The sequence below is a fragment of the Lagopus leucura genome, unplaced genomic scaffold (assembly GCF_019238085.1).
Source record: "Lagopus leucura isolate 7727_CA_CO unplaced genomic scaffold, USGS_WTPT01 Super-Scaffold_100157, whole genome shotgun sequence".
Taxonomy (NCBI): Eukaryota; Metazoa; Chordata; class Aves; order Galliformes; family Phasianidae; genus Lagopus; species Lagopus leucura.
In genome coordinates, this window is record NW_024962334.1 from 6,400,153 (window position 1) to 6,415,014 (window position 14,862).

Genomic DNA, 14,862 nt, shown 5'->3' on the forward strand with positions numbered 1-14,862 from the left:
CAGCAGGGAGAAGTTTTTTACTATGAGTGGTGAGGTGCTGGAACAGCTGCCCAGAAAGGTTGTGGATGCCCTTGTGGAGGTGCTCAAGGCCAGGTTGGATGGGACCCTGGGCAGCCTGTTCTGGTATTAAATGGGAAGGTTGATGACCCTGCATGTGGCAGCAGGGTTGGATCTTTATGATCCTTGAGAACCCTTCCAACCCAAGCCATTCTATGATTCTGTGATAATTCTATGACTGGGGAACCAGGAGACAAGACTAGGGGCCCAACTTTGTGCAAATGCAGGAAACAGCTTTGGGTATACAGGAACTTCATACTATCGTTGCTCTCAGTTTTTCCCCAGCATGCACGTTACCCATGTCATACAGCTATCCAGATTGATACAGTACCCCTTTTACTACAGTAGAAAAGCTCGTCTTTGTTGAATCAACACAAAAACTGATCCAAAACAATCACAAATCCTTACGTACCAGAAACATGGGAGACAATAACAACTGGAATCAGCACTAACCAGCACCTAGCTCCAGCACTCCACTCAGCTCATTCTCATTCTTTCCTCCTGAAAAGTAACCATGAGTTCTTGGAAGGATTGGTTACAGCCATCCCATCCCCACAGCTAATGGGTGTAATTAGCCCACAGCTGATACCAACTGTTGTGGGTGAACACAGCTGTCAGCTAAGCTTCACTCAGCCACTCACTCACTCTTAGCTCCCAAAAATGGTGGGAAGGAAAAAGAGAATGGGAAGAATTAAAGTTTAATAGATATAACAAAAATTGCATGCAAGTAAATTAAAATAAAGGACCCTCTCAATACTTCCCACCAGCAGGCAGGTTTCCTGAAAAATGGCTCATCACATAGAATTCTTCCTTGGGAAGACAAATGCCATAATCCTGAACAACCCCCTCCTCCTCTTTACCCCAGGTTTTATTGCTGAGCTCAACATTATGTGGTATGGGATATCTGTTTGGAGTCATCTGTTCTGCTGTGTCCCTGGCAGCTTCTCGCTGGTGGGGTATTGTGAGATACAGAGAAACCTGGACACTGTCTAGCACTGCTCAGCAACAGGGAAGTCATCAGTGAATTACCTGCACTGCTTTGGTCACAGATCCAAAGCATAGCATTACACAGGTTAGTATAAATAACTCCAGCCAAAACCAGTACAATAATGAAGCCAGAACTTAATCAGAGAGAATCAAGCCCAAGTCTCCTTAAAATAACTGGGGAAAGGATGTCAGTGGAATAGAGATTTTGTGCCTGGACTTTATCTGTAGGATATATCTGATGAGTTTTAGTTCATGAGCAAAAAACATGCCAATAGGAAAAGATGCCTGTCAAGCTCATTCTAGTTTTGAAGAACTCCTGTAAGATTGGGGCAGTAGTGTAGGGATACCAAAACATCTGCCTAAAGTTAAGTCTCTGTTCCTTTCTGCATCCCTTAGCTGAAAGGCTTGTGTAGCAGAAAATGCTCAGGAAACAGCAGGGTGCTGCACACAGATCAATTCTCAGCTTGGCAAAGTCATTGTGGACAAACAAAAATTCACAACAGGCACAGATGTGACATGCTTTCCTAGACTTAAACTCCTCAGCGCTGTTCAAATGGTGTCTTTGAGAAGTCTGACCCTTAGCAATGAAACACAGTCAGGAAGTGAGAGCTATGGATTAACCCTGTAGCTACAGAGGCTCCACCATCCATGTGGTACCCAAATCTCTTTTTCTACAGTAACTTCAGAAAATCTTGCCAGATGGTGTGATATCAGGTCTCATAGCACTGCATGGGCATGGCTCGCATGGCTCCATACCACAGCATCACATTTTAAGGGCAATTTATGACCTTGTTTCCATATCAAAACTTGTTTTTTTCTGAAAGAGAGGTTTCCTCAGAGCATGAGCAAAATCTAGCTTTTGTGTAGATGGGGCCAACTCCACTGGCTTAAAGTACAGTCACACACCCACCTAGATGAGATTCTCTCTTCTACCAGCATAAGTACCTATTGCCTCTCTGCCAAAATCTGCCATGCTCTAGCTATACCTGGCTAAAATGCTCAGTCCTGTCACCCAAAATAATTATCATCTGCTGATTTATACCGTACTTATCTTTCTCTATAGGAGCATATCTTGCTTTGGCTTGCTTCTGTTTCATGTGAAGAGGAGAAAGCGAACCTACAATTTACATCAGGCTGCATTTAGGCAGAAGCACAAGCTCTCAGGAGAGTCCCTTTCCAACTAAGGACATTTACATCCTGCTTCCTGCATGCTGTGTCTTAATGCACTTGCTAAGCCATGTACACTTCAAATGTATTTCAGAACTGGGCATTATTATGTGGCAGTCAGGCGACCTGAAATCTCTGCCACCACATGGCCTTGACTGGCCCTTCTCTTTCCTCCCTTTTTTTTTTTTTTCCTCTTTTTAAATTAAAATCTTTCCTAAGATCTTCTCTTTCAGAGGATACTTCACAGACCAGCTCTGCTTCTGTGTGATGCAGCCATCATTCCTGCTGCCTCATCGATAACACATGCATAGCTGTAAGCAAACCATGGCATTAATCCTTAGTTAAAACAACAATTTCTCAAAACGTTTTAGGACTGCTAAAGGCTCATACAGAGCGAAAGGATGAAGGCAGGAGGCAAAAGCAGAAAGCTTGTCCTACTCACCCACATGGACTGTAGCAAGAAGCAGCCTTCTTGCCTGCTTGCTCTGAGCTGCAGCTTGATGCTAGCAGGTCTGGGTTCTGCAATGCTTTCAGTTACACCAGACATGTCCAACCTGAGACCCACAGGCAACAACACAACTCAGCACAGTTTGCAAGGCAGCTCACCCCCTACCCTCTGCCATCATGGTGGTAGTTCAACCTCAGGCTCCTTCCCTTCACTCATGCTGCCACATCTGATACCTTCATAAAGGCAGGAACTGAAAAAAAAGTCTGTCTCTCAGCAAAAGCTCTTAAAAAAAGCCAAAACTCAAACACACTCTACCATACAAACTAGTTAAGTGATAGCAAACCTGACTGCAAAAACACCAAAACTGCTTACTGATAATGAATTTATTTGGCAGCATTTGGGAAGCATAACAGATATAATGCATCCTTGGGGCAATTGGGCAGACCAACACAACAGGAAGATCTGCACAATGAAAAGGTGCTATAAGGAAAAAGACTGCTTACCCATATAGAAGATTCCAGGTTCACAGACAAAAGCTCCACCAGCAAGAGACCCTTCCCCTGTGGCAGTCAGCCCTTAAATGGGGTCTAGTGGAGGTGCAGCCAGGCTCCACCCCTTCGGTCACAGCTGAATCGCCTTCACCTGTGCTCCCATGGCTGAGTGCTTGCCTCAGGTGAGCAATCAGTGGTTCAGGCTATGACTCAACAGTTCCCATACAATCCAGTTAAAAAAATGGATTTTTCTTCTCACCAGATTGTAGTGAGGTGAACTGAAGCAACAAAAAAAAAATCTATTGAAAGAAATTTGGAGAGTAGAGCTGCTAATTTCAAATGCTATGCTTTGGCGATAGGTGAAAGTAGTGATGCTACAGACATGGCTTAACTTGCCATTTTCATTAGAGGCATTGATAACAAATATAATGTTGCTGAAGAAATGGCTGCTGCGGTGCCACTGGAAGACACAACTAAATCTCTTGATATGTATAAAGTGGTAAAAATTACATTAAAGCAGTTTTCTTTAGCCCTTTTCAACACACCTGGTATAGCTACTGATAGTTACTGAATGATCGTACAGCTGGTGATTCTATGATTCTATGGTGCCCCAGTGATGGTTGGTAAAAAAGAGGAACTTATAAAATTAATAGAAGATGGTGCAATTGCCACTGGCATCTCACATTTGATGAAATAGCACTGCATCATACATCCAGAAAAATAATGTGTGAAAGCCATAAAAATGGATAATGCCATGCAAATCATCATCAGAGCTGAGAATTTTGTGAAGTCCAATGAATTGAATCATTGCCAGTTCCAGGAGTTCCTTAAAAGTGTGCGTGCTGGTAATAAGAACATCATTTACTTTTCGGAAGGAAGGTGGCTGAGTCAGGGTCAAGTGCTAAAAAGATTTTATGATTTGAGAAATGAAACCAAGTCATTTACGGAATCAAAAGGAAAATTTGTGCCAGAAGTTGAAGATGAAAAGTGCTCACAGTTTTAGAATTTTTGGTGGATTTGAACGCTCATATAGATGAGTTAAACATGTGTCTTCTAGGTGAAAATCAACCTATCTGTGCTACGTTTGAAGCTGTAACAGAGTTCAAAATGAAACTTAAAGTATGGCAAACTCAAGTAATGGCAAATAATTTCATGCATTTTGATGTGTTGGCTAAACACAGCCCTATGAACAGTGAAAAACATGCAGCTGTGCTTTCAGTTTTGATAAAGGAATTTGAGAATAGATTTCAAGATTTCAAAAAATATATATATTTTTTTGTATATCCACAACTCCTTTTTCAGTACGAATAAATACACTGCCTGCACATTTTCACATGCAATGTGTAGACTTGCGAGCAGACATTCAACTCAAAAACATTTTATCATGTCTCTTCCCCAGCCTTCTGTAAGATCTATTTTAGCAGAGAAAGATATCCCATGTTTCACAACCATGCCTTATTCCTGTCCTTGCTTTCTGGCAGTACATCTGTTTGTGAACAACTGTTTCAAGGCTGATTCACAGAAAGAGTAATATTTCAATAAAAACCTGTGATGAATACCTTGAGAGCTCACTGAAAATTGCAACCACTTGCACTGAACCAGAGACTGATGCATTAGTTTCACAAAAACAAGGTCAAATATCCCACTAGCCTTATGTATTTGATGCTGTTTTTTAACTTTCAATAAAAAATATATTAAAAAATGTTTTGTCACTTATATACATTAACTCAGTTATGTATTTTGTATGCAGCCCAAGACAATTTATCTTCTCTCAGTGCAGCTCGGGCAAGCCAAAAGGTTGGACACCCATGAGTTACATGAACCCCTTGAGAATTAGTCAGAAATGGTTCCAAAGAGGCTGCTACATTGTTTGAAAGAAGAAATATGGAGTTCCAGGAAGCACGTACTGTTTATAGATGCCTCCATAGTGCATTCTTAAAAGAAGTGAGGAGCCACATCTGGCTTAAACAGAATCACAGAATCACAGGGGCTGGAAGGGACCTCTGGAGATCATCTAGTCCAACCCTCCTGCTAAAACAGGTTCCCTACAGGAAAGCATCCAGGCAGATTCTGAATATGGCCAGAGAAGGAGACTCCACAACTTCTCTGGGCAGCCTGTTCCAGTGCTCTGTCACTCTCACAACCGAGTTCTTCCTCACGTTCAGATGGATCTTCCTGCGTTCCAGTTTTTGTTCACTGCCTCTTGTCCTGTCACTGCGCACCACTAAAAAGAGCCTGACCCCATCCATTTGACTCCTTTAACTTTAGATATTTATAAACAGTGCTGAGATCCCCTTTCAGCCTTCTCTTCTTCAGGCTGACAGTCCCAGCTCTTTCCTTATAAGTGAGGTGCTCCAGGCCCCTCATCCTCTTTGTGGCCATCCACCAGACTCTTTCTAGAAGTTCCCTGCCTTTCTTGAACTGAGGAGCCCAGAACTGGATACAGTACTTAACGTGTGCTCTCACCAGAGCAGAGTAGTGTGGGAGGATCATCTCCCTCAACCTGCTTTTTAATGTGCTCCAGGATACAGAGCCAGGCTCACCAGCACCTTGCAAACATGCGTGGCCCTTTGGTGACTTAGAAAACACAGTTGGCACACACAGAAAGCTGACAAGCTGTTGAGCAGAACTTCTCCTCTTCCTCTCTGTTCACTAAAACACTGTTGAAAATGGAAGAAAAGGAATAAGCATAGGGGAGACATGCTTGAAATTGGACAAGCCCAGGCTGTGCCTTGAAGACTTCACAGTAGCAGACAGAGATACTTAACATCATGTTAATACTCAGACTCATACCCTAATGAGAAGCCATAAGACATTATTTATTCATTCTAAACTAATTTGCTTCTGTGACGGTGAGACTGGACTACAGCTCCAGCAGAATCTTACTTTTCTCAAGTTGGTTTCACGGGAACGCTCTCCCAGTTGTAATGAGCTGCCTGTCTTCTGCCACTACAATCCAGTGAGAGAAGTAAGACCAGCTGAGAAATACTTTATACTTTGATCTGTCTCAACAAATCAGTTCAACAGCTCTAAAACAGAAACCCTGGGGAGAGGGAAGGGGAAGAGAAGTTCAAGCAGGGAAGTTTTAAATCTGTGTTTGATTTGTTTCAACCAGAGCTGTGGTAGTTAAAGAGTAGGAAAAAATATCGGATTTGTCCACCTTTTTTGAGCTTTCTTGGCTCTCCCAGGCTCCGCTGCACTCCAAACTTTGGACAACTTATCTTTGTTATCGGTGATAACAAAAAGAACAAGCACGTATATTTATATATAAAAGCCCATGGCATTTGAAAAGTCAGGTTCTATAACATGGCTGAGCTGGATTTCTCCTATTGCCAATTTATCATTAGCCCTGTTAACTACTACTTAGGAAAAAGAAAAATTAATTGAACTAAAATATACATTAAGAAAAGGCAGAGGGGGAACCACAAATCTTGCTTCTTGCCTTTGAAGTTAAGCTGCTCTGAATGAGCAAGGCATGAATCCTACCTAAGGGATTTATCCTGCACCTTCCTTTTCAATACTTGCTGTGAAGAATTCATTACAGCCTTGAGCACTGCCATACTGATGTCTCCTAACTTTAACATCAGCTTCAGAGAGAATATTTGTATTTTTCTTGCATTTCTTGCTGTTGTTTTATTTGTTGCTTGATAATTTGTTGCATGATCTTGGTCAAAGCTGTTCTCCCAAGTGAGTCCACCTGCTAAGAGCTGATGAAAATAACCTCCTTACACAGGGAATGCACTGTGAAACACCTGGGAAAGTCATTAGCAGGAATGTGGTGCTACTGAACAGCATTTTCCTACACGATCAGCAGTTCCCTGGAAAGAGGGTAGAAATGTTAAAATTTTCAGAAGCAAAGGAGAGAGATTTTAAAAAAAAAAAGCAGATTTCAGTCACAAAGCTCCACAATACCAACTCCCAAAACTATCCTCATTTTCCTACATATCAGTGCCACTACAGCTATTTCTAGATACTAGTATGTGTTAGAAGCTAAATCAGTGCACACAGAAGGGCACAGGTGTGCAAAGCAGTGATATCTCAATGAAGGCTCACAGCTGTAGCTCGCACTCACATTACTCTGTATGAAAGAAGGAGTTACAAGGGCTTTGTACGTCAGAGGGCAGTGTTGCTGCCCATCTATGTTTTATAAAGGATTGCTTGGATGCAACACACAAGTGGAACACTCAAAGGGACGTGCCAATTAAAATCATGTTAAAATCATGTTTGGTATCTAGTCTCTCATAACCAAAAGCGTACTAGCTAACCTGAGTGCCAGCAGCATGTAGGATAATTATGGTAAGGGGAAAATATATTTTCCTGTGTATAGGCTGTTTTTGTATTTTTAATACCACATTCCATTTCCAAGATCGTTTAGCTATGAAAACTGTTGTAAAGAAAAAAAAAATCAGTTTGAGAAATAGTGAATTTCAAGTCTACACAATTCAGAGCAAAATTCGGAGATGGAGACAAAGCTTCAAGTATAACTTTTCCCCTCCCCTGATTTGGATGGTGCTCCTTGGCAGCTGAGAAAGGACACGTGAGAAGGAGGAAATAAATAAAAATGAATGAATAAATTAAAGGCATTCTGAAGCAATACTCAATGAGCTAATTATTTACACTTGCCTTTGTTGGCATTATCATACATGCGCTGATAGCAGAGACGTTAGAAAACCGGAACATAACATGATTTTAATTATCTGGTTTTTCAGAAGGACTTAATGTCAGGCTAATGCAACTTCCGTATGTGCCCAGCCTATTTCTATAGCAACAGGATGGAAGTGAAAAAATGCTGCTAGGGCATACTGTAGCACCCAGTGCATTAAGCACAGGTATGTGCTGATGCTGCCCACCCCTGGCTTGCAGTCCACTGAGTGTCAAGTGTTGCAGCAGGCTGCTGTGTGGCATGCCTGCTGTGCTGGGACCACAAGCTTTGCAGGTGCCGGGCTGGCTCAGTCTGCACTGAGGCCACATCACTGCATGTCTGGGGTGTCGGCATCAGGCATTATTTGCAAATGAAGCGTGGATGTGACTGTAGCTGACAGACAGGAATGCGCATCTGTCAGTGCAGTTGGGCCTGCCAATGAAATTCACAACTAGCTGAAAGCCACTGACAACACAGGGCTCTGCTCTCAGGTTTGGGACTTCAGCATGGGGTGGCACGGGCCCTAAATGCTCTTACAGGCTGCCAGACACCATATCCCTATGGAACAGGCTTGCCAAGGTGCCAGGCACAGACAAATGGCTGCTAAGAAGAGACACCTGGGTGTGATTCCTGGATTGCTGTGACTTGTGGCGCATGGAATCAAAAGTGCTCTGCTCTCTGTCAGTGGCAGGGAGCACACAGAGCACACACCAGATATTTCCCTTGGCTCCACCACATCTCTAATTCTGAGAAAAGTCATTCTGTGAGAAAGCATCCCAGGCCTTTTCTCTCCAGCTGCGACCCCTGGGATACGCTGCACTGATGCATGTTGAAAGGATGCATTCTGCTCTTTAATGCTGCCCAGTAAAACATATTGGGGATCCAAAGAGTGGGTGATAACAGGAGACAGCAGGCAGTGCTCACAGTCATCGGTCTCCCTGGAAAGATTTCTGTCCCCTGGGTGCCCTTTATCCCACGTCTCCCTGCCTCAGAGCTGGACGCTGGGTTGCTCTAATTGTCTTGTCTCCCCTCTGTCAATAGAGAGAGGAGCTGATACTTAAAATGAACCATCTATTCTACCCCAGACACTGCGCTCTCTGCAAAGGATTTGTCTTCACTGTGAAAACCTGAGGTAATAGCTCTTCCCCTAATGAAGGCAGCAGCCGCAAAGGGACGTGTGCTGTTCAGGCAGCACCGGCTGGGGCTGGCTCTAATGGTGCTTTTTTCTGCCTGCGTTTCTGTGTGAGCTCAAAAGATCAGTCCTCTCCCGCAGAAACGCTCCCACCATGTGGTTATTAGCATCACTTTCATCTCCCCTCTGGATCTCGGGGGTAACAGAGAGTTAGGCATCCTTTTCCTAGTGATCTTATTCGTATTGCTGGCATTAGAAATGCCCTGGCACCTCATGCAAGACCACACCTGGCCTTTTTGTGCTTGTGCTGTGCAAAGATTGCAGTAATAAGCACAAAGAGCAGGCAGCCGGGCTGTAACTACTCTTGCAGGCCATGTTGCTGCCGCAGGCACATGCCCAGTGCTGCAGAGGCTTTGCAACAAGCTTCTAGCAACATGGTGTCTGCACGACCTCCCAGAAACTTCCCAATCCCTTCCCTCTTATTTACACGGAGCACAGCTCCACAGCACAAAGAGGAGGGGAGGAGGTGAAAAGAAGGTGAAGACAGGGAGGGGTCTGGAGGGTACATGTGAAGAGCTGCTGAGGGCCCTTGATTTGCTCAGCCCAGAGCAGAGGAGCTGTGCCAGGGGAGAGGTGGGCTGGGGGTTAGGGACAGGGTCTGCAGCAGAAGGCGGTGAGCATGGAACAGGCTGCCCACTTACCTTGCTCTCAAGTATTTCTGCTACTTCTGAACACAGAAGAAATTCTCAGCTTCTCAGAGAAAGCTGTATTCCTTCGCACATTTTAAGACAGTCACTGCTACCTTCATATTTAAACACCACTCCCTGTTTTGTAAAAAAACCCTCTTGCTGTATTGATAAATTACAGCCTTACCAATGGAGTCCTGCACTGGGTGAATGGTTTGAAAAAATTGAGCTTCTCTCTACACACTCATCCTTGGTCAGTGTGAGTTACTCTCACCAAGAGACATTTATGCTAAACAGATACACACATGAAAAGAAAAAACAGAAAAATTAGTTCTTTGATCCAAACCCCAATTATTTCTTCAGCAAGGAGAGGCAATGCTTCTAGTTCTGTAGCACAGAACATCTGCTGTAGCATGAGACGGGCTTCTAAAAAATACAGTTCCTGTCCAGGGGAGCAGAGAAGCACATGAATAAAAGATAGGACAACTCTTAGATCAAAATTTTTCCAATGCAGTATGAATGCTTCATGTCCAGAGCTCATTCCACTCTAGTGTGACAGCTCTGATGCCTGCAACATCTTTATTTGCACATCAGCAGTAACTCCTTCCACCACATGCCAGTTATATATAAGCTTTCAGTCCCAGTGGACTGAGGAGATAAAAATCTACACATGAAACACTTAAAACAGACAATTTTTTTCCTCCTCTCCATCTCCAGGACAGCAGGAAGGCTCCAGATTTATCCAAATGTCCAGATTTACCTGAGTGTCTTCCATATAATTTGGACCCCTTTGTCATTTCCCAATAATGCACTGATAATTTTAGCCCAGCAGAAGAAGGCAGCGAGCCCTGTGTTGTGTGCTCTTCCAATCTCTATGCCAACAAAAGAGGCAACAGTCCCCATAGTGTTGGGGATGTGCTGCCCGGTGGTGTCATGCGCCTGGTAGGAAGGAGCAACACTGAACTGCAGCACACTTCACAGATCAGCCTTTCATCTGCACAGATGAAACAAAAAAGAGCAGCCATTTGCATGTATAGGAGGGTGGTTCAGGTGCTGCACCTGAACTTCATGCAATTTCATTCCTTAAGTACAGTCAGGAGCTGAATCTCGAGGGGGATTTTGGGCAGGGAAGCTCTGGGCTCCCCAACAGGGATGCTGGTGGTGCTCTGCTTCATTTCCTGTTACAACAATGCACCAAGCAGGTATGTGTGCATTACTCTGACCTCTGCTGTTTCTAAGAACCTTACAAATATGTACTTCCATACAAATATGTACACACAAATATATGCACACAAATATGCAGACTTTAAGATTTGATCTCTTGGTTTCGCAACCAATAGTATCGTCTGTGGTGCTGAACATAATTTCCTTTTAATTCCCATTGCAATCTCCACTAGAGGATATGACACTTTTTTTTTATGCTGGAGCCAGAATTTGTCAAAATTTACCAATTAAGATTTGATCTCAATGTCAATTTTTTCTCTCCTTGATTCTTAGATGAGATAATTTGGTGTCCAAATAACTGCATGAAATTTAACACATCAACGATTATACTGTGACCTCCTTCACTGTGTCCCGTTACCAAATCATTCCCTCAAAGGCTCAGCAACACCAAATGTGGGAAACAGAAGCACAGTTCACAGGAGATTTTGTAAAATCTTCATGTTTTTATTTGAAAGGCTTCAGAAAAGAAGTACATCTTTTCTCATCTTTATGAACATTTTTACTCAAACATACATACAAAGAAGGCCCTTTCTCCCACCATCTGTCTCCCTGTGGCATAACGTTTGACTCCAGTGGGATTGAAGTCAGTGGGAGCTAAATACAAAATTTATAGTCTCATCTACTATCGATGCACATGATCGTGCTATCACACTGAACCGGGCCAATTGCTACAAGCAAAATTGCCAAAGGATTTCATGTCTGTCTTTTTCCTAGGAAGATACAGTTCTTCATCGTGGTGGAGGTGATCTGGTGTAGATTTGCAAGCTAAACCTGGCTACAGCAAGTGCCTTGATTCAAACCCACATTTCACCCTTAGGGTTGAAAAAAACCATATAGGCTTAGGAACTGTGAATTCTGCTTTTTATCTCAGGATACACAGGGCTCTTTGAGGGGACTCTTCTAAAGCATTCCTCTAGAGAATTGTTTAGTAGAGTTCAATGGAGATAATTTCTCAGTTGGGGAGCATTTATCTTTGCTATAACATTGACCTACGCTTACATTTCCTTTTTACAACTGTCTTTTGTAAAACTGCAACCACAACATAAAAGACAAGGTGGTTGTTTTTTTTTTTTTTTGACTTGCTTTCCTAAATCTGTAGCCCTTAAAACTATTCCTCAGATACACAAGGATGAGCTAAGGTTCAGTGCTTCATGAAGAACAAGCAGGCTTGCAGCTGATCTGTCAATGAAAACTGGGAAAAGAAGACTTCAGTTCTGCTTTCCAGCAAGCCATCCATGAGTTTACCCAGAACAGCTGCTGTTCTTCAGCCTAAGAGCTAATCTCAGGTGCTCCACTGCAGTTTATTCATACAGTGCCTCCATCAATTAACCTCTGTTAAGTCAATTACAAAACACTGTAAAAAACACTCTTACTAGCAACTATATCTGATGCTCAGAAAAGCCAGGACATTTGACCTAAAATTACAGATTATATAAAAATAAAGTCACCTGAAAAAGTATTTCAATTACTATCAGCTAAAGGAAAAACCTCTTAGCACAAAAGCGTTGTTCAAACATAATTACTCTTTACAAAGCTAATGAACAATTACATGCTACAGAGAAGAAATGAAAGATGATGGAAAGCTATCATGAGGCACTTCCCACTGGAAGGCTTATTACATCCTCAGCATGGCATTACATCCCTCTCGGAGCAGCAGAACAACATGCTGCATGAGGCCAGGAATGGTTGGTTGTTTGTACAGTTAGAGGCATTTGGCACAAGGATGAAAATTAAGCTCATGTTAGACTTTCCTCCTCCTTCTGATTCTTACAAGTTTTTTTACAGGCTGATGCCAGATGATATCAATGCTTTTTAATTCATTTATTAAGCACTGGATGATGAGTGTTGCTTTAGAGAAGGGCTGTATCTAGTCAGGCCTGAGGCTCATCACCAGTCATCTGTAACAGCATCTGGAGAAGGGTTAAGAATAGGGCAATTATGTGATATTTCTTTAGGCTGTTATCTGTCTCTATGTGTACACAGGTTCTCTGTATCTAGCAACCTTCAGTACAGCCCCATCCCATATTTGAAGCCAAGCCTAACATCCCACAGCAAGCAGTGGAACAGGTTGTCTATACGTTCCTTGAGAAAATAAAAAAAGGGGAAAAAAGGGTGCTTTGTTTGTTTTGAAAACTTCTGTTTTAATAAGCATTTTATTTCTTTTATTTCCCCTCGTCCTTGTATCAGGAGAGATAGTGAGGAGCCTTCTCCTTCCATGACTGGTGAGACATTGCATGAAGAACCACAGAGTGGGGGTTTGTTCTTCTGCCATGCCATGTGCTGGAAAGCAGAATTTTTAGTAATATTATACACAAATTCTAACACTACAAAACATACAGTGGTATAGCAGTACTTCATGCTGCTTACTGAATGCTGGACCAGCCAACCTTGGGAACTCTATATGACACTGATTATTTAACCATCAGTCCACTGCCACAAAAGCTCCTTATATCCAATTTTCAGAGGAACAAGAGGAACCAGCAAGGAAGAGTCAACCCTTCAGCCAGGCCAGGGGCAGAAATTCAATTAGAAATGGGAATCTTCTGCACTGAGCTCATAGCCACTGCTTGAGAGAACATGGTGATGTTCCACATCAGAAATTGTATGATGAGCTAAGCATGAAGATGGGGGCATTTGTAAAGAATAGGTCCTGGGCTAAGTGTGAGTAGCATATTCCTGAAGTCTAAAGAAATGAGTCTCCTCAGATGAGTCAGCATTGTGCCCTGGCAGCCCAAGTGGCCAACCATACCCAGAGGTGATGCATCGGGCCCACACTGCCAGCCAGGTAAGGGTAGGGCTTGTCCTGCTGTGCTCTGTGCTGTGTGGCCTCACTTCCAGCGCTGGGTGCTGGATTAGGCATTGCAATCTGAGAAGGGCATAAAGCTGTTAGGAAGCATCCAGAAGAGGGCTAAGAAGATATAAAGCAGAATTAAATATAATGCTTTGGAGTTTGTGTTACTTCTAAGCTAAGAATCTAGAGCTTCATTCTTACAGAAAATCATTACATTGTTTGAACCATTGCTTCTACTTCCTTTTGAGAGACAAAATACAGTCAATCTGAGATGTCACCGTTAAGTGAATGAATTAATGAATGAATGACTAAAAAGACGTGACAACTGAAGAGGTTTATTATTCAAACATTTTATTTCCAGGTGTATTTCTCAAACGTATCTCCAGATATTATCTATCACCTCTCAATTTAGGTACCTGCAGTGGGTCCCACCTGGGGTGCCGGCCCGGACGGGGCTGCCCCTGCACGGCTGCTGCGAGGGATGAGGTGAGGAGGGCCTGAGGAGCTGCCGCTCTGCTGCCTGTGGGTGCTGGGGAAGCTCCTGCTGTGCTGGGCCGGGTGTAAGGCTGTGTCCCGTGTCAGATGGAGGAGCAGAAGCAAGCAGCAGAGGCTGCTACTTGGTGGCAGCAGGGAGGGGGCCAGAGGCTGGCACGTTTCCCTGTGTGCTGCTGCTGCAGGTCTGGCAGGGCTGGAGCAGCACTGGTTTGGGTGGTGGCTTTCTTAGGGTGCTTGAGTGGTGGGGCCCTATGGGTGCTGCTGTCTCTGTGCCTTCTTCCTTTGGTGATGCCAGCAGGCTCCTGTTTCACCCAGCAGCTGCTCCCTGCATGGGCTGGGCACCTGGTCTGCTCCTCAGGTGGCTCCTCCTTCAGGAATTCCTGCAGGGCAGGGGCAGCCCCTTGCTGGCAGTGTTCAGGCAGTTCTGGATTATCTCTCTGGAAGTGTGGGTGAGAGTAGAAGAATGCAAATGCTCCATGGTTTCAGTAGCATGGCGTCTGCAAGGCAGTAGCTGTGTATTCAGGTGGAGCACTGCAGTGTCAGCAGTCTGCCAGAGCTGCTCTGTAGGTCCAACTAGAAAAGGACACCAAGTATGTCTAGCTGGGTTTGCTCAGCCCAGAGCAGAGGAGCTGGGGGGAGGCCCGATGGCGGCTGCAGCTCCTCACAGGGAGCGGAGGGCAGCGCTGAGCTCTGCTCTGTGTGACAGCGACAGGCTGAGGGAACGGCATGGAGCTGTGCCAGG

General features: G+C 43.8%; 1 long non-coding RNA gene across 4 annotated transcripts in view; it reads right to left on the bottom strand.

Annotated features, from left to right (window-relative positions):
• Window positions 1–3,198, bottom strand: part of LOC122189676 — a 76,977-nt gene extending 73,779 nt beyond the window's left edge. For 2 of the 4 annotated variants that reach the window (XR_006181923.1, XR_006181925.1), the window contains exon 1: window positions 3,163–3,196. This is a non-coding gene — a long non-coding RNA (uncharacterized LOC122189676). Of the gene's footprint in view, window positions 1–3,162 lie in introns of all 4 variants that reach the window. The other 2 variants (XR_006181926.1, XR_006181924.1) reach the window with 2 other exon arrangements.
• Window positions 3,199–14,862: the final 11,664 nt, after the last annotated feature.